Genomic DNA, 22055 nt, shown 5'->3' with positions numbered 1-22055 from the left:
TGTGTATAAATGTGTTCAGTTGGTGTGCATATGAACATAGTTACACGTGCCAATATTTCTAAGCTTAGTGTTGTATGTATGCGTGGCTGCGTTCTTTGAATGTGGTTATCCATTGTATTTTTTTAATCTAACGACAATACAAAACATTGACGACAATCAGTATATCAAATAAAAAAAATGCAGGTTTATGCCTACCACAAGTATTTCATAGCACTACAAGCATTTTGGTTCCACCCTTTCCTGAATACGATATTTTTTTTAATCTAACGAAAAAAGAAACATGAAATATTGAGGACAATCACTATGTCGAATGAAACAAATGCGGGCGTATGCCCACCATAGGCATTTTATAGCACTGTAAGCATTTTTGCTGCAAACTCTTTCTTTAATGAAGAAAACAAAAGGTAATTTCATAAGATTTTTATATGCCATAGATACTTGTTAATATGTAATAAGCCATTCATACTCCATGTGGAAAGGGTGGAGAAACATATGAAATGAAAAGTAATATGAGGATATGTCATAGTACGAAGAAACAGTAATTTTAAAGCGAGAGAAAAATGTTTGAACTATACTGTCTATTTAATGTCGCGTGTAGAGAAAAACGTTTAGTATTACCATAACACTTTTCGTTTAAAATTTTTATTATCTTCAACTCCTCAACGCCACGTGCAACGTCCTGACGTCAGTGTTTATTTTGGAAAAAGCTCCCTATGATTTATTACTTTTCCATAACATTATGCTTGGAAAAGACTTACTTTGATTTGCTTCCCTACATAATGGGGAAAGACAAGGTTATCCGGGTAGAAAATCATCTTATCTTATTCCTAGGGCTGCACGTGTGCATATTGACGTCGTCAAAGTCCCTTCGAAATTGTTGCAATAATATTAAATGATCTGACGTGTCTGCCTGAGTAAGGCAGGTGTTTCCCTAGTCCCAATCCGTGACTCTAGTGACTCTAGATACCTCCACCGACTTCCGTCCACAGAGTCACAAGCAAGCACTCTTATAATCGGCGTAATCGAGGTACTTCAGTCTTCCAGACATGACTGTTAACTCATCAATGATTAAACTGAGAGCAGAACATTTCCGAATAGCAAACGTTTTGTTCTGCATGGTTTTTGTGTAAAACGCGATGTGTCATGCCATGAGCACTTTGCAGTACCTGATGAAAGTCATCCACTGACCTATATTATCGATTTGTTTTTCGCCATTGGTGACGTCACAGCTTTATTACGTCACTGTTGGAAAATTTCATTCAGCGTCACGTACCTGTACCGGAGAGCAGTTAATGTGAAGCACATTCTAAATGAATTAGCACAATATTTTTTTCGCATATTTATAAGGATCTAACATAAACTGGCAACATTAGAAAAACAAACCATGCTTAATAGGAAGAAATCTTAGTATTATATATCTACTTTCCTCTGCTTGTTCTTTTATGAACACCCGGCATAAACTTCGGTTGACAAATCGAGCATGACTTTACACTGTGCTAAATGCCGTATATTCATGCATGTATTTAATAGCTGTTTATTTTCTGTAGGTTTCATTTAGAACAGTCTAAAGAACGTTTCTGTTACATGAGATTAATATATGACCTGCAGAAAATTAAAATATTTCTTCCAGTTCATATTCTCTGGAGCTTGGATGTGTGTCACTTATAATTACGCCTGTTTTTAGGCGTGACTGAGGTGGATTGAAATGAAAAAATGAAAGTGATAATTAGGGTAACGAGTTGGACTAGTGTTTCCCCAACCTTCGGGGGAGATGGGTCGGGGGAAATCCTGATATTCTTTTAAGAAATTATAAACATTTGTGAGTGTATATTGAATAATATAATTGATTAGTTTTAACTCTCTCTTTCAAGTGCAGTTTTTATACGGTGAAATGATACTTTTTTATGTAATTCTTAGCAATTTTAATTTTGACTAATGCTTCTTATTAATATAAAAAAATATGTAATAAATAACAAGGGCATTTACTAGTTTACTACACCCCCCCCACCCCTACACACACACACACCACACAAACACACACACACGCACGCACTTACACACACCGTAATGCGCAGCTGATACAACAGGATGTGTTATTTTTTCATCGAAATGTAAATAAGAATTATGCAACACATGGCTGATATTTAAATAACATGATGAGCATTCACACAATGGTATTTATGAGTTTTGTCTTTGTTTTCCTTTATCTACTGATTATATGATATCTCCGACAATAATCACTCTTATCCAAAAATTAACTGATATTTTGTTTTTCTGCTTTGATGGTTACCAGTTACTGTTTCTAAGACATAACATTCATTTTAACCCGTTCAACCCCGCGGACTTATCATCACATTGACATGCAATGAAAATAGGGCATTTGTTTAAGGAACATGAAAGTAGTTTTAACCCAGTACACATTACATTTATAGGAATTATAGGTTAGGAAACATATAGGAGCCTCATACTCTTACACAAATCATTCTTTAAGTGAAAATTCCAGAAGTTAAACATGCAAGTCGGTCATTTGTAAGGGAGATACATGTATTAATTATGAATGGCATCAATCATATATTTGAACCATTTGGTTGAAGGAAATAGGAAAAGAACTATTTACCGAACAAAATCTTTTTCCTTTTTTTTTTTTTTTTTTTTGGTCAGACGCTATTATTGGCTTCCATTTCATAACAAAAGAAATTTTTTTAGATAAGCGTAACCGATCTTTTTGTTGATCTTTATGTCTGATATTATGCATGAATTGCAAATCCATTTACTGAACAATTTAATGAAGGTAAACTAACGTACAGTAATATTATTTTCAGATAATCACTTTTCTTCGTGACTGACTCTCCCGCTAGATCCTTATACAAAATTTATTTGTTCATAGATTTAGCGCATTGTTTCAGGCAAGCCTTACTCGGACAATAAGCATGATCGCTAAAATATGACGAACTGCCCAATTGAATTGCCTCTAGTTACCGGGGCAAAATAAGTACTGTTCTAACACATATAAGGAGTTTGAAAGGTGTGATCATACATTGCGCATCATACTAATATAACCAACTGCAAATGTTTCTGCAAGGACGGCGGTTGAAATATTTACGTTTATTTACTGGGTTCATGAATTTTATTTTATTATCTCCCTTCAAATAAATTTTCAGTTTTGAATTTATTTACTTTATACAAATAAACACAACACAATCTCCTACTTGTATCAAACAATTTTGTATTATCTACATTGAATGAACATACATTTGCAAGCAGGAAATTACATAAGCGTTGACTTTAATAGTGACATTCTCAGAATGTCGTCACACATATGACACGGTAATAGGTATTTCAGGTTCGTAAAGTTTTCTAATTCAGTAAACACATAGCAGGTAACATAGAAGTTTATTTTTCGCAAAGGAGTTTCTCCTATATTACCCACAAATAAAGTTTGTTTTCTTTCAGTTTTCTAAAGTATACTTTCTATACTTGTTTTCAAGTATGCACATTTTCAGTAATATATTCATATCTTATGATTCATTTTTGAAATAAATTACAATATAGTAATAGTACGAGTAGCAATATTCTTTTAATAAAACAAAAAAGAGCCAGTATGATATGGTAAATACAACAAACTCTTCTATAACTTTTAATGCTTGAAGTCATATGTATATCAAACATATCAGATGGCTTCACAGGATTAAAATATTATCAACAAAATTTAACGAGGATTGTATGTGGTTTATGGCTTAAAAGTCTCTCCGTACTTGCATTCAGTGTTGTTATATTTTCAGGTTCTTCGGAATGAATTCAATATATATGTAATAGAATTCCACTAAAGTCTGTGCTGGGGGAGGGGGGGGGGGGCGTGAGAAGTGACCTCTCATGAACAGACTCAATCAAACCGAGTCTCCCTTTTATATTGACTGGTTGCATTCTTTGATTCCAAACGATCTTCTTACAAATTTTTGTATTTTGTGTCAACATGAAAAAGAGCAAAATGAAATAAAGATCACAATTACTCCTCCCTTGGATATAGCATAAAGATCACAAAAACTGCTCCCTTGGAGATAAAAATGATAACATTATCTATACCAAGTCATCTGAATTGTATGAACAAAAAAGGGATAATTTTTCCTTTATGGGTATAGCCTTTTTTAAAATGCAATTTTGATAATTGAACTGTTAATAAAGTTGAAACATAGATTTATTCAAAATTGAACATACTATAAATTATGTATACCTTTAAAATCAATTTGAGCATGTGTGACCATGGTCATTGGCAATAAATTCGAATCACGTGCCCTTCCCCTTTGTTGGTTTTTATCGTAGAAAGCTTTCATACAAGGAAGATGCTGCAAAATCATTTAATCTCGTGAGCATGAAACTTCGTGCTTTTGGCAATAATGGCTTTTCTGTGGGGAATTGATTTAATAGATTTTAGCTTTTGATAGAGATAAAATGTAATTCCGAGGCTTCACGTAACCAACGTATCTTCAACCATAATTTGGCCGGACTAGAATTTGTTTACTGCTTCATAAGAACTACTACTAGGTTCTGCATTAAATTTTGCTATTATTTATATGCCTTTCACACTACATTAATGCGTTTTCCTGTAATAGATATCCATAATACATCAAAATGCTTATAAAATGAAATAAACTAATCTTTTCTTTGAAATATTATTGCTTTTACGATTATTCTTGAAAGTCTAGATTTTCAATTAAGATTGTGTGCATAATATGTTGGTTCCTACTATATGGTTTGAAAATGAAAATGATCGTCTAAAGCAAAAAGCAACTGAATTGCCTTCTTCTGTTAAATATTCCAAGCTTCAACAGTCACTGTGTATATCAATAAATTAAGTCACCATATCTATTCCGGCCCGTCTCGATGGATCAGTATTACGACAGGATTTTTGTTTTGAATAAAGACCGAAGCCTTCGAATCTCATGGATGCGTTTTTACATTGCTTTCCTGAGAACCAACTTGCAATATATAAACCCAAAGAGACTCTTTCTAGATAAAAGCTGTTTCCTTTTTGCGTAACTGTTCAATGGTATCCTAATGCATGTAATTCTTCAGTTATGTTGAACATTAGGACAATACACGGGTCACAGACTAGGTTTTAGCCAAATCTACCATTGTTTGTCTTAGGTTAAATCTTATCATTATTTCCTAAAATGTATAAAAGCCATTTGTACAGACATAGTATTCTAAATACAGTACACGTAATTTGTTTTAAAGAAAGATCACCAAAATCTGATACATTATAACGGAAAATACTCAATAAATTATTTGTTTTAATATATTAAGTTTAGAACTTTGGATGTTTTTCTAAACAATCTAAAATATTACATTAAATGAAACTTCAAACTGTCCTCTCGATAATTTGGTTATATTTGTCTTATTGAAAAACAGTTTGAAAATCCTCCCACGACTGATCACATTTTTAAATTCACAAAAAACGGAATTATATTATCATACCGTCTTATTATTTTACAACATCTGTCCATTTTTAAAATGTCACCAAACAGCAACTGTATGGTTTGTTTTTATGTAACGTTCAAAATATCACTGATAAAGATACTTAGTCTTATATCATTTGTTTCAAGGATGTAGCAGAAATAACAGGACATCATTAATTTCCTATTGTATATCGTCATTAGCTAGTTTGTAAAAGACATCGGACATTATGCTAGGGATTTTGCCCTAAGTTCAATGCTATTTCTTGACTTCAGTAGCTGATAGTTTTATATAACAGCTTCAAATACTGATAAATAAGTTATATTTATATCAAACTGTCACAAAAAAATAGTTTTATTTCATATTCGTTTTCTTGATATTCGAACAGTTTGTAACTAAGAGTCATATTTTTGAAAATTTAAAATGTGTATTTTTAGTTAAAATAAGCATTGGTATTTAAGGTATGTCTACTATGAAATATTTTAACACAATAAATAAACTTATATCATGCAGAGTATCAGTTTTATTGACATTTTTGAAAATAAACGAAACGGAAAAAATAAAAGTAGAACAAAACATTTGGTCCCTAACTGTACTTCAGTTATTCATGATAACACTGATACATTGATCATAGCCTATTGTTTGTTTTCTATACATCTATTGCTATACTGTATTTATACACATGTACAATACTGACCGGGCATTATGTGGAGGATTATTATTGAATACATGCAGTGGTATAGCTGGCCATACATTGGCGTAGTTGGCCTTTTTCAGTTGAAACGGAGGGGTGCAGGAGACTGCCTATTCCACTGTAGGTTCAAGGATGCCTTACTTTTAGCATCTTATATCAGTGGAACAGAACTTCACTAGCTAGTATCAACATTTATATAGATATTCTTGGGGTGTGTGTGTTAGTTCTTTGAGGTCCTTACTAGTATTTCGGTTGGCTTCACAATAAGTTACAGACGTGTGAGCGAATTGATGTTAATTCTGGGGGTGTCAGTGTTAGTTCTGAGCGAGTCAGTATTAGTTCTATGGGTGTCAGTGTAAGTTCTGGAAGCAACTGGGTTAGTTAATGAGAAGGTGTCTGGTGTAGTTCTGCTAGGTATAGGATGCTGGATCAAATAAAAGCAAATGTTGCTCTTAAAATGCATTCTAGGTTCGCTTCAATTGTATCCTACAAAAGGTAAAAAAATGCACCTAAGTGTTACTATTCCCATAGAAGTTCGTCTGTATTTCTTTGTCATGTTTGCGTTGAAGACAAATATGTAATATGTCGAAGCCACTTGCTTGGTTCTTGACTTACGACAGATGCAGTTGTCTCAATCCTGATGACACACAATCGACGGACTTAGACTGTCATGAGGTAACAGATCTGATTGAAAAATTCATAAGATATACTTATAACGATCTGTCTGCTTTCTAGCTTGACTTTCTATGTCCGCTATTTATTTAGTTTAGTGTTTTCTGTGCTTGAAATATTTACAAAAATGAATAAAGCTGTAGATATGTAAGGTTTAGGAAACACATGCAATAAGTGTCAAATATTTATGTAAAAATTTATTTGCTGACACCCTGTACGTAGGTTTTTTTCAATTTTAAACACTTTCCCCCTGTGACCAAGTGCCATTTTTGCAACATACGTATATTATAATTACTTACAAAGGCATGTGAACTATTTTGTTGAGTCACTGGCGGGAAAGATGTTTAAAACGTAAAAATGATTTATGTACATATTCTAATAGAAAAGAGAATGAGAAATGTCTATACAGTCTTCTTTTTTTGTTCATAAACTTGTAAAATGAAGTCGCATTTATCAAGAAATGCTCTTCAACTATCGTAACTATGCAATTTCAGAAGTCTATCCCTATGTCACTTTTTCCTCAATCGGACAGGCAATCTGAATAGGAAAATGTCCGAGGTCCTTCTTGACATTTAGAGGTATTTTTTGTAACATTTTAAAATTAGATTGATGTCATAAAATGTACTGATAGTTCAGCATTTTTAACGTGTAAAAAGTTGTTAAATTTCTCAAAGATACGCTGTATAATATGAACAGGCCCACCGTACTGAGCTATTTAAGAAATTTTGAAATTTTCAGTGATCAGTGAATTGCTTACCGTTTATTGGCTTAAATTTGGAACTATTAGGATAACGGTACAACCAGTTTAAGCCTTTGTTAAACAAAGTTTATTTGTACCCTTGATCTTTGAGTTAGGAATTCGAGACTTCCATGTGACACAAAAGTAACATTATTATCTTCAATAGCAGCAGTAATTGCCATATTCTGGATATGTTTGTTTCATGTACTACAAATCTGCATTGTTTGCAAAATGCAAGCACAACAGCAGGTGTCTTTGGTATAAATCATCTATGACAATTATATCTAGAAGCAAAATAATTATGCTATGAATATTGCTTAATTCAAAAAACAATATTTAACCTTTAGCCAGCTGGCGGCCGGTGATTCTGCCTTTGCGGCCAGTGCAGACCAAGATCAGTCTGCACATCATGGTCTGCACTGTTCGCTATTCAGTCAGTAAATTTTCAGTCATCACCCCTTTGAATAATAAATGGTACTGCCAGATTGAAGTGTGGACCAGTCCATTTTAGAAATTTAGCAGGCTTAAGGTTAATAGGAGAAAGCCAGCTCCCAAGAACGCAGCCCCTTTAACAGTTTATAAAAAAATATGAGGTCAAAGTAAAACTTATAAACAACAAAGACAAATTATGTGTAAAAACGCATCCCTTTGACAATTTGTGCCTTTGAATTAATTACCAAACAACCTTTGAAGATCGCAAAACATACATGTTTACGTGTGTGTTAAAGTGAACAAAAATAATTTATAATTTAGCAGCTGTCTTTGTTGCATAGAATAGCGAGGCTTGTTCGAAATATATTTTGTGTTTTGTATCATTCTTACATTAAATCTGCCCTTGAAGGTCCATACATGCCCGTGCATTATATTTAAAGTACGCACATTTTTACTTCCCGTCTTGACCATGCAAAATGTATAGGTTGAGCGAAACAGCTGTTTATTGAGATGGCGCTATTCACTACACAAGAAACAACATCACGTGTCAATAAATTGCTAGACTGGAAAGCTTGTATGAACAAGAACATATTGTTTAGAACCCGAGATTTAAACTTCAATTTTAAATGTTTGAAATGAGCATTATGAACATAATTAATCAGGGTTTAATGCACAATGAAGCACAAAAACGTCATTGTCTTAAACAGAAGGCAGTAAGTTACAGGTTCCAGCGATGCAAAATATTTGTTCATCATTTCACAATTTCATTTCTTTTAAAAGCAGTTATAAATAAGAATTGATTTAAAGGTATAAAAATGCACATGCTTCTAGATTTATGTTAATTCTTTAGAAATTGAGAAGCGGTTTCATATTTTCAGTAATTGTAAAGGTCTACAGACCTCGTATAGACTACGTAATATGTTATAGACCTACCACCTGCTTTATTTGAGTGCTGTCAAAAACAAATGTAAAATGAATTTGATTTACAGATAACATAAAACATATCCAATTCAATAATTCAGATTTTATTATATATTCTATTGATATTGTACCTGTTTTGAAAACTTTGGCATTATGATGTATACTGTCAATTAATGTAAATTCACTATTTTTAAAGTTACAATATGTTCGGTCTCTTAGCGAATGTAGCAAAACAATTTCTGATTTTACATAACTTTGGGGTATTCAACTTGAATAGTTCGTGAAAGCCAAATCTTAGAAACAAAAAGTAATCCTGAAAGAGGTTTAAAAGGTCCTCGAGCATTTCCTCATACTGCGAATGCGGATACGCCCATCTAGACCCATTGTCAGCTTATTTACCTTTTAAAAGGTTAAGAAAGTTAATTAACCGGAAGGCTACTATTCAAAACGTTTATGATTTTGACAGTTTTGTGTCATACATTGCCATTTAGGTCATGTTTTGATGTATATATAGCAGGTAGTGTATAGTTAACGTTATAGTATTGTAGTGTTGCTCCTTACATTTGTGAAGATCACACCTGTCATTAAATAATAGTATCTGTGCGATCGCACTTCCATTTTTGCAGCTGACAGTCAAAAATTACGACATGTCGTTTATATTTAGCCGAAACCTGCACAAAAAGTTGAAAGATCTTAGTCGGTGGCATCTCCATATTTGGTGACATCCTATATTGCTGGATGTCTTGATTTTAGATAGAATTAACAAACTGACAAATAAGACTAGACCATGGTAATATTTTTTACCTTTTTCTTGAACAGCAAGGGTTATGTTTATGGCAAACAGGTTTTTCATTTAGAATTCGTTCTAAAACTTAATTCTCAAACCGAAGTTGTGGTATGTGCATTTAGGTGCGCGGATGAATTCTAAAGTGATCGTAACGGAATACCAAACATAGATCTTTCATAAGTAAGAAATTTCAATATAATTATGGGAAAAGTAAAACTACCACGTATTCCTTTGTATGACATCACACTAGAAGATTCTTTTGCTAAAGTAATATACCAAATTGATATTCACAAAACAGTTTCTCCAAGAATATATATGTGTATGTTCATATATCGTCCGTTAAAAGCCAGAAGAGGCTATCAGCATTCTTTGTACATATGTGGATATCTCCTTCTGGCTTTCAACAGACGATATATTCCTTAAAATTATACTAAAAAATGAAAGAGACTTAGGATTATACACTTTGAATTAAAACATTGTAAATTTACAGAATTACCTTATCAATTTCTTGAAAATAAAAATGTTGATTTACTTGTTAAAGTTGTATAATTTGTTTTAGGAAAATGCTCTGTTTTCTCTATTTTTCAATCAAGAAGCCGTTGTTTAAAGAATATGTTAAAACTGACTAACGAAGTGATTTTATGACAAAATAATTTAATTTACCAGATGCTAGTATAAAATTTATTTCAATAATTTTTATAAGTATTAATCAGCAAATCTCCGCAGTATATTAAGTCAAGTCAAAAATGTAGTATTTTTCAAGATGTATGATGTGAATTGGATAAAGCGTACGATGAAAAAGAAACGTTTTTAGATTGAATCTTTGAAAAAATGCTAAAACGACTTTGAGACAATTTTATTTGTAATCAAGGTATATTTAAAATACTGTACTTGTGTTACATCAGTATATTGACGCCTATCGAATGTCGAACGTGGCATTTTGTTTTACAAATGTTCAATAATTTCAGTATTGATCGCAAAACTAGAGTATACACGCTCAATTTGGACGTAATTGTAAGTTAGTGAGAACTGGATCATCCTGTTCCTCAAAAAGTTATTGTCACGTGAGTTTAAAATAACTGTTTTATGCTTATCAATACAAATTATAATACATACCTTCCTATACTAGCAAATGTCCAGTACTTATAAAATGTTGGTAATTACCGATTCATTTGTGGACAAACAAACCGTTTACATAATTATAGAAGACCTTTGCGACACGCTAAGTACGATACAATTCATGTCAAATGCAAATTTCAAATACAGTTACTTTCAAATGGCCATTGTTAAAGAATAAATCCTAGTGAATGTTTTAGTCCCAATTTCGTATGGCCTGTAAATCGTCCATTGGTTTCATATCAAACGTATGCTGTAAACTTAAAGTTTACAGTCAATAAATGTTTTATAAGATATACAGTTCTTTAAACAATTACGTTAAAAGCGACAATTAGCAATCAGCATTAAGCATGTTTGCATTCATCACTTCATGAATCGACTTTAAGAAACTAAGTATGTAACAGCATATGGATACTAGCATGGCGCACTGGCCTTCCATACATAATCAAAGTGAAATACGAATTACATCATATGTGCAAAGAGATTTCCAAACCATCTAAACAAGAAATAACACACAACTAACATAAAAAAATTCTCACATACCATATTAAATTTTGAAAATTCATAAAATAAATAAGACATACAAAGAGAGTAACAACCAATGCGTTTGTATTTCATAACTGCAAAATTTTTATGGTACAATTACCCTAAACTCATGAACCACTGGCATCGTAAATCATGATTCAAAAGTCACGGTCTTTAACACATCAAGGTAACGAACATCCATCGCGTTCAAATAATGACATCAAAAGTCAACATGAAATAAATCGATTCAGCTTAGCATCACTGACGTCACATTGACAAAGCTAATAATATGAGCACAACTTTCATTGGTTACCCTCATCACTTATTTAAACCTATCGGTTAGATTTAAAGGACACCGGTCTTCGAATACAGCCATGTCAAAGAATTAGTTGCTTATTTTTGTAAGTGACAAGTGGAAAAAGAATAATTAAGGTTTTTTGTTCGATGTAGAGTCACACTGACACATTCTAAGTAATGTGGCAACTTTTGACGGCGGAGTACGACCCCTGATGCCAATCCAGGCATCATTTCAGACATTAGGGGACACGCAGGGTTTAATCTCCGACCTCCCGATAGCCAGGCTTTCTCACGTGAAGAATTTTACCCACTAAGCGAGGTATCGGTCACACATCAGTGAAGGAAAGGCGATTTAAAGTCAGCAAATTCAACCATTCGGTTATGAAGGCCCAGTATTAAGATTCATTTAGTAGTGAATTTTCGAAAATGTAACGTAGAAAAAAAAGTGAAATCAAAGGTGAAGATCTCATTGTATCTCTTCCTTCCTATTTTCTAAAACATTATCGAAGGTCAGAGCGCAAATGTAATAATAACACGATAATATACTGTTTAGATGATAAGGTAAGACTTATTTTCAATGTTCTTCTCGGTGTAAAACGGTAGATAATTTGTCTTTTTTTTAAAGATATAGCAAAATATTTATATAATCAGTTGCTTTCTACATTTAATTGTTCTTCTTTTTGTCGGGTTTAACGTCACACCGACACAATCATAGGTCATATGGCAACTTCCCTACTTTTGAAAGTGGAGGAAGACCCCAGGTGCGCCTTCCTCTATATTGACAGGCACGGGCGGGTACCTAGGTAGAACCACCGACATTCTGTAAGCAAGCTGTTTAGCATCCTCACCTGAAATAATTCTATAGCACCAGCGGCGAGGCGGTAAGGGGCAAGTGTTTCAAATTCAACAACCATTCGGCCACGGAGGTGGCTACCTCTCTTTCTGAAGAAAAATATAAATTGGTATACACTCAATGGGCTAAACATGTTGCTTTTGACAAAGGTGTATAAAAGGATTGACCACAGTAGAGATACAAATACGGATAAATCTGATAATACCACATACAGTGGAACCTGTGTAATCCGAACATGATCGGACCAGAAAAAAAGTTCGGACTAGAGGGGTTTTCGGACAAGAAAGGTTTCTATTCTAGACCGAAAATTCATGCTGTTTGTTATACATGTATATCCATCTACTCTTGACAGGATTCATAAACATAATTATTATTGTATAAGCTCCAAGTAGATCTGTTTAGTATGATGTCAATTTTAATGTTAATTTAACTAATATCAATTATAAATACTGATTTCATTATTTCTATATTCGAAGAAGGTAGCTAAAATGGGAATATTTTACATTATTTCAGTTATTAAGTACCACTTACAGAAAATCAAATACCTGATTGCCCAAAACTATGCATGGAAAGAACAAGACAAATAAATCTATAAGTATCTATTGTATTCGCAGTACTTATCACAAATATATTCTTATGAACGACATAGGTTTGCTTTTTCTAAATATCTGAGACTCGTTATTTAGTTGAAACATATTTTATTTCAGTAATACATGAAACATTTACAGAAAAATTAATTAAGGAATTAGAATGAGACTCGTTATTTGACCATCTGCATGATTTTAATGCGTATTGCTTGAGAACAGCATATATCATTATTATCCCGTCTAGTCGTTTCTTTGTCAATTCGTCGTTCTTTCGTGGCAGAAAAGACAATTGCCGTTTTGAAGCAACCCATCTGCTATATTTTTCCATAACAGATTCTTTTTGCTATGGGCTTACTTTGTGATGCATGGCTCTATGGCTGGGTTTTAGGTACCCGTACCCTTTTTTATAGCGTTCAGCGAGTCATATACCAAAGTAGAATGATTAAGCAAGTGAATTGCACGTCATGCTATATTTAGGTTTCATTTTAACGGTTAGCTAAATTTCAATAATATCCTTAGGAAACGTTGAGTTTTCAAATATTCAGTGCCCTGAAAAGTTATATTATAAACCGGAAACATACAAAGGTCATTTGAAGTTTTAAGAACTTTTATTTAAAATTTGCAATTTAGTTAAGTAATAACTAAGCTGAAAAATGAAGGACATTGTTCAACATCACGAATAGTATAGGAACAGGAACTACATATATAAACTTTAAATTTGTAGTGTTTGTTTTTAAGTCAGTACGAAGCATTCAAGGTCATATGACGAATTTCGAACTTTTGATGGTGAAGGAAGACCAAATGAGCACCTACCTACAAGGGCGGGTAACTGGGTAGATCCAGGGGCATGGTTTTCTTATAATTATGAAAGAAATTGTGCTAATGATATTTTGATGAAATATTACATATCTACTTTCAGTTAGTATGACTAAGAAGAAATGTTTGAGCATAAGATGCCTGATACAGATAAAGGCAAACACAAAGCAAATACAGTGTTTTCATAAATGTTATGACAAAGAATTAATGGATTAAGATACAATATGCATAGCCACTTTCTACGAGTACAGCTACCTCAGAGTAGTGTATGTATTGTGTGTAAATAATTTGTATTACCCAAAATACATAGTAAAACTAAAATAATGGAATAACAGGTACTAAAGAAGACAGTGGGAAGTTTAATCCAAACCACACTCCTAACTCCCATCATGTTCCAACGTCACAGGACAGGGTAAATAAAAGTTATTAAGTCAAATTATCAAAGTGGCATCACAATTTTAATTTATGATGAAGATTAAAATGGATTTTTTTCTTAGTATATCGGTCAATGTCTTTTCCAAGTTTCATATGACGGAGATAGTAAAACGACTAAAAAAAACAATAAAGCTGTTTTAATATTTTAGGGAATCGATCCTACCGCATTTCCTCGCTAAGCGACAAAAATCGGGATTGAGCCCTCTACGGTAACATGCGATATACCGAATGAGATATATACTATCGAATTAATAGATGTGTCCTTCCGGTACGTGCACAGAGCGTCTGACTTCGGATTTTTTGGAAGAATACGCTTTATCCTTGTGCCTAATAAGCGTCTACATAACTTGTCCAAACCGCAAAGTCTTGTACATCAGTACAAATATAGGCAGTGTTGTTTTCATTCCAAAATCTACCTGTAAATTGATAGGGAATCGGTCCCTTTACCGTAACATGCGATATACCGAATGAGATATTTACTATCGAATTAAAAAAAAAGTGTCAATAAGACAGTTCTTTTCAAATCTTATGGGATGAGTTGAAGTCGGATCGATTCCCGATTGAGGCAGTGCCTTATTTCATATTAGTTAAATAACTAACAGAGCTAGTAATATGCGCTCTTTGCTTGTGTCTTTCGTCCAGTCTTTCGTCCAGTGTGCTTGAACAAAGGCAGTAAATAAATTTTGGATGGTAATATGGTCATATCTTAACCAAAAATCAACTGTAACTGTCCAGCTGGTCCTTAGAATTGTTTTCAGCCGAAACATTAAAAGAATATTTTACCAAATAATCAGACAACATTTATCTCTCTAAAACGCACAGACTTATGTAGTAATGATCGTTTTCACACGTATCTAATCTTCAGTATGTAACTATATTTATACACAATGCAGAGACACATCATTATAATAATATACAGTACATGTAATGTTTCTTATGGATTGACTTCTGTTTTTGAAAGAGTTAAATTCATCAAGGCTATAGTTAATTAATATGTCCATTATTTTAAATCTACAGGATGTTAAGTTCAAAATGATATACACATGTATCTCGCTCGTTTTAAGTACAATTTCAGGGTTGTTTGAAAATAAAGCGTAACTGTATTGGAAGAATATGCAGTCTATAAAAAGATAGAGTCGTGTTACACCGATTTGAAAATATTGATCATCCAGTCAATTTCCTCAACTATGAGACAATTGCACATTTGATGATACTTTCGCGTATAGAAGTTCCACATTGTAGATTTTAATGAAACTTTTCATAGTTACAGATTTAACTATTTTACAGTCACATGTGACATGACCACCTTGTTGAACACTTGTTTTAGATGGGATATAATATATTTCCAAGCATGCATTTACCTAGCTTTTTAGGATAAATACGCCACACAATCTCTTCAACAGGTCAAATCTACATAAATATACTTTTATCTTTAAAGTGTGATCTATAGGGGATATCAATTTCTTTCAAGTAGCTACGAGAAGTGAAAATGTAGAATCTGATGTTCATGGGTGACAGATATTTTGAACTTACATGCAACACACACACACACACGCACGCACGCACGCAGGTACGCACGCACGCACGCACACACACACACACACACACACACACACACAATTCTTTTTATTTCATGATTTCGCCAATGCTTTTAATATATCACGTTTGACCCATTTTGAAGTTTTACATCAGTGAAAAATATGAAATATATTTTTCACAGTGAAGTTAAAGGATATACTTCAGTCTAATAGTATTTTAGTGTATCAATGGGAAGTGTATATAATACTCCTATCTATAAATTGTCTCATGGCATTCCAAGAGTCAAAGCGAGCCTGCATCATTTTCATTTTTTGTCATGTTTTCAATTAATTTATTCTCCTCATATTACTAGTCGAATGCTTACATTCAGGTTCCGTAGTGTAGCGGTTATCACGCTCGCTTCACACGCGAGAGGTCCTGGGTTCGAGCCCCAGCGGAACCAGTTTTTACATTTCAGATTAGAATATTGGTATTGAAAAATGTTATGTGATCTACATATATTGCTAAATCATTTGTTTTAAATGTACATTTAGTTATTTCCGTTAAAACTAACACTTTCACCTACTTTAAAACAAGTAATAACAAGAAAAGAAACCAGCAAAAACACACATGAACTAAAACTAAAACTAACAATGTCATATTAAAAATAAACATTCTAAACCCGTTAGATAACCATAAAATCATTTGTTGTATTGAATGATCGTATTTGTATTTGCATATAAGTAATAATCGCGTGTTTGAGTCGAGCCTTGCCTGGTTTTTCATGTACAAAGCAAATCAAAACGTTGATTTTACACAGGTGTCCGCTTGTGTCAAACTAATGCAGGAAAACTCACTTGGGGGTCTTCCTCAACCATTAAAGGTAGAAAGCTGACTATGTGAATATCTCTGAAATAGGTAAGGGTAGATTTCTCGAAAGCACAGAGCACCACAAACACAGCCTCAGAGCCACGCATTTGCAAAGTAGGAAAAATATTTCAGACGGGGTACTTCAAAAATCCAACAAGCACATTTTAATTTTATGCAAAATATAGATACAGGCGGAGGAAGGGGTAAAAAGCGGGGTAGGGGAGAGGGTTGAAGGGGAAAGTAGAACAAGGATGAATAAACAATAGGAATGCTACGTTCCTTAATCACAGTTACACTACAACGTAAACCACAGCAGCGCAGACACTCATGTACAGAAGACAAACACACACACCCACACACAACTAACTTATATAGATAAATAGACAAGTAAGATATAACAACACTGTAGGGCACCGTCCAAGACACACAGACGCACAAGAGAACAAACACAAATATAAGCAGAAAAACTGACTTTAACTTGCAACAGGAGTTACTGTCTTTTTTCTGGGCAAAGGTCATAAAAGGTTTCAGCTTAAATTTACTATAATGAAGCTACAATATATGAACGTTTCAGTAAACCTGACCTTGAAAAAATACAAAGCAAAAGAGTTAGATATCTTGCAAGCCAACAAATACACTTCGAGATATTTCTTATTATGTCTATTTGATAATAAAATACAACATCAATTCACGTTCAAAAGATACGTATGAGAAAATCGAACAAAAACACGCTATTTCCGTGCACCACCAGGTGATAAACCACAGACGATGCACTTGCTCGATATTGCTTTGCTGACAAAGCGTAAGTTTGTTGTTAATAGACAAGGATATCCTAATTGTTGCGGTTAACCAGAAGCCGCTTGCAAACACCACAAAAATGATAATCTTACTTTGTTGTAGCTAAAACAGCTTCAGTAAGTGATATCTTAATTAATATTTTATTGACGTTTATTTGTTTTTGACTACATGTGTTTATTGTGATTTGTGTGATGCTTCATGCCATATAATCTATATTATTCAAATATGTTTTTTTTATTTATCAGTCCTGATAGTATGGAAATTCAAAATCCGCAAGTAATATTGGATTTATTTTATACTAGCTGCAGTAAGGACTCTTTTTTCCTCATTCAGAAACTTTCTTAAGACATAACTTCTGCTATATCATTAACTTCTTGATATCAAATGTTGAACCGTTATACATTCTACTTAATTTGAAATCACTGCTGGGATCAGGGGTTCTTTAACAGGCAAACTTTGTATACCAAATATCACTAAGCTAAACAATTTCTCGGTCTTTATACTGGCCAATTTCAGTTTATCATGTTTTTAGCGGACACGTGTTTAATCGTGATGACCAGTTCACCACATATATAATATGAATAACTATAATCGGGTATTCGGTTGAGTCAAAAATAGGAGAATGTTCTGTTAAATGGGAATATCAACTGAAAGAAACAAATTCTAAATTCAAGTTTTTGGATATTTTTTTAAATCTACAAATTAATTTCAATCGGGCGCCATATAAACGACCGTCAGAAAGTAACCCAAAGCCTTCCTGGCTAATGTAGGGAAATTATAAAAACACATAGCCCGTAAAATACCGACTATCACTAAAACTTATCTTCAGATAATGGAATTCTTAGTTTCTTGATATTATTTTATACGTGGTATATATAAAGCAATTTGTTTAATAGCGGCCTTCATGCGACTAGATTCGCTTTCGTACGCCTGTATTCTACAAGACATAATGTAGCGTAACATCCATATCTGCAATAAACAAGGAAAGAGTGACTGGCGTTGACAAGAAATATAGTAAATGGTTCTCGGAAACAGGGCTGTTGCATCACTTTGTATGCAAACAAATTCCAATAACGCTAGAAAATATTGATTAACAAAATCCCTATAGTACGTTCTATTTATAACTATTGTAGGCACAGTCTCCGACGGATCTTTGAGTCTATAACTGAGTGCTAAAGCTATATATAGTTATTTTCTTTCTGTTTCTAAGCGACAGTAATGTAATCATTATTTCACACAAAGAGTTCCTCTTGATACGAGGAAAGGGCATGTAAATTTCAGTAATATTTTATTTATGTATTGGAGGAATGTGTAAAAAATGTCTGCCATTACAATCTATGTCGTCTGCCTAGCAAGTAATCAACGGAAAAACGTCGTAAGTGATAAAATACTGTAAAATGTATGTGCCATTTTTGCAGTCCTTCCCTGGAATTTTGTAGGAGCTTTTCTTGTCAATTAAATTCTGTTGGCTTCAGTCATTGCATTACCATCATTACTGTCAGACGACAATGGGTGTGAATATGAGAGACATATAAGGAATCGATTTTCAGCTCTTTCCTGCAATTTCTGGTCTTGATTTATTAAGTCTCAGTATTATGGAGCTTTTTGAGATAAACCTTGCTCCAAGCGTATAGTATGAAATGAATTTTACATCTTTTAACTCTTACCTTGCTAAATTTCTATAATGAACTTGTCCATCTTTCAATTTGGATAGTACCATTAACTGTTAAAAGGGGTGCTTACCAAAAATATGCTGACTGATTGGTGAACAGTGCATATCATGATCAGACTGCACGGATGTGCAGGCTGATCATGATCTAAACTGGTCGCAAAGGCAGAACCAATCGTGTCCAGGTAAGGTCATGGTAAGGGTTAAAAGGCGAACGAGGAATGGCAGTAGAAATAAAAATGTATATGCGTTATATTACGTATATGTTTTTATCACATATAAAGGGTTTTGGTATTTTTAACATTTTGAAACTTTAATGAAGATTCATACTTCGTGTTACCTCCTAATTTAGGTGATTTTCTATTTCATAATACATGTATCCAAAAAACGTACGAATAAAACGGGTAAAAATAACAACCAGTGTCCAAAGTTGTTTATTTCTAAAATGACATACATGTTTTTTTGTTGTTTTGAGACTCACTTTTTTCATATTGAGATTAATTGCACACAGTGAAAAATACTATAAAAAATTATATAAACGACTTACATGTATGCCTTAACGGTGAAACTGAAGCATATTGTTTCACACATCATGCTGTTAATGTGAATTTTGCATGTGATAGCTTGTCTTGAATGTTAACTTTATGAATGCGATGTATTTTCTGCTTTCTGTGAAAATTAATCATAGGTCGATCTATTTCATAGACTGGATACAATGGTCCAGTGTTCAAACGCTGGACTACGTAGACAGAAGTTGTGAGTTCGAACTCCGCCTCTCTACCTAATTTTTTTTTACATTTGGCATACGATTTTAGCCGATATGTGTTACCAAAGCGACGATCACAAACGATATATCTCATACTCTTTAAAAATATAATTGTGTTATCCATTCGTTCTTGCTAAATTTGCTAAAAGAGTAAATGCCTTTTGACCTCGACAGAGGACACCTATTATACTGTAATCCTAGCCGATTTTGCGAGCATTACATGTTGTTTTGGAGAATTCAATAGTCTGCGTCTCCATGCCATATGAATGGGAATATATTTCCCTTAGCTGCACCCGAGTGACTCATCCCATGTGAAGATTTTTGCCAATACTGAAATTTTACCAAATGCATTTTCGTCGCGCTATGGATGCTATGCATATTGTAATTTTCTTTCTGTCTTTAGATGGAAATTACCGACGAATGACCCGACAAGAAAATACTTTTGGACACGGACACCTATGATGGAGGATAGGTTTGAAATAATCTGTTTGAAGTAGATAATATTTCTTTCTTAAGAGAAGCAATAAATAGTCTGGACGGAAAGAGAGCGGGAGCAGATAAATTTGACTGCTGATAAAACAGATTGTCTAGACGCGACTGACACACACATAAATAATCCAATTGCACAACCCGGACGGTCATTAACCAATCAATTTAAAGAACAGCTCCATTGTCGTCTGCTTACAATAAAAAAACCCTTCGTTTCCAGAAAAAATGAATCTCTTAGGCAACTATTAGACAAAAGCCTTGTTCTCTCCCAAAACCAAAGACAGCGCTAGTGAGCTACTATGCAACGTTATGAATTATTAACACTCAGAACCTTGTATTATTTGAACATATACTTTGCTGGCTAAGTATCGAATTCTTTGTTTAGTCAAACATAAAAAACAAAAGCTGCCTTATGGCTAAATAATACTTGTATAAACTTACATAAAAAAATCTTCACTACAAAGTGCTTGTGTGGTGTTTGAGAGCATTGGCTACAGTGTATGTAGATTATGAAACCCGGCTTACATGCAAAACTTTTATCATTGTAACAAAGTGCCATAATTGCAACAAAAAGTAAGGTACATTTATGATATTTGTCCTCCTGTCCTCCTGTGAGGTCACCTTAAACTGACAATTACATATATAGAATTTAAAACCGTTTAGTTTAGTTATTTATGAAATACTGGCTTACATGTACAAGTAAAACATTTATGAGGCAGACGCGACCACCGAGGAAAGGGTGGCAACAAAAGCTGTGCTTCTTGAAATATTTCATATAGCAGAGCTGGAACCATACATTTAGATTCATATTCATATGTATAATATCCACACCTCTATAAATTATCGACATTATTGTCAATCGGCATTGTCTCCGTGACCGCTGTGTCTCCAATTCTTACAGCATTTCTAACATGACCCGTCCATTTAAAAGTGATTTCCAATATTTGGACTTGTCTTTTATTATATATGAAATGACATGAGAATATAGGCATATGTTCTAACACGACTTCCGTAGTTTTGGCAAAATCTTTCAAAACACAGTTATGAAATTTCTCAGACATTTAGACACTGTTCTTAAAGCTATAAAATATTAGGACAATTTCAAAAAAAAAAAAAAAATTGGATTGGTGCAAAGATATCATTTTCTTCACTTTAAGATCTCCGCCCATTTTAAAAAATGGACAAAAATACAGACGCATGAAAACATCTTTACAAGCATATTAAATTTGCAACGATATATGGTATAATAAAATGTCAAACCAAATTTAAATATTTTCCCATTATAAGACAAGATAAAGAAGTTCATTTTTTAGCATTTCAGAAACTTGTTGATTTTTTTTCATACGTGAGACATCTTAATATTTTGAAAGATATTGCCAAAAATAGAAGATTCGTTAGTATCTTACTCTCATTTTAAATACAAAAATTGAGAGAGACAACAATGAATATTGTTTCAAACTTATTTTTGGGAAATGTTAATAAGATCTTTAAGAAGTCATTTGACATAAGCAAAAATAATACTGTATTATACATGATACCATCACAGAAAAGCAGTTATGTGCTTATAGTTTTATTTTCTCCTCGGTTTGTGTGCTGCTAAATTGAAAGTAATGGACT

The 22055-nt window shown here is 33.3% G+C and overlaps 1 protein-coding gene and 1 non-coding gene across 20 annotated transcripts in view; both read left to right on the top strand.

Moving 5' to 3' along the window:
- The window catches only part of LOC123561779 (uncharacterized), a 132387-nt gene that overhangs the window by 48218 nt on the left and 62114 nt on the right, over positions 1-22055 (top strand). The window lies entirely within an intron of this gene.
- Trnav-cac (transfer RNA valine (anticodon CAC)) lies at positions 16237-16309 on the top strand. The gene has a single exon. It is a non-coding gene; the product is annotated as a tRNA-Val (tRNA).

This window comes from Mercenaria mercenaria, chromosome 10 (genome assembly GCF_021730395.1).
Source record: "Mercenaria mercenaria strain notata chromosome 10, MADL_Memer_1, whole genome shotgun sequence".
Classification (NCBI taxonomy): domain Eukaryota; kingdom Metazoa; phylum Mollusca; class Bivalvia; order Venerida; family Veneridae; genus Mercenaria; species Mercenaria mercenaria.
Note: the sequence above shows the minus strand (reverse complement) of the source record. Positions and strands in the feature narration are given on the sequence as shown.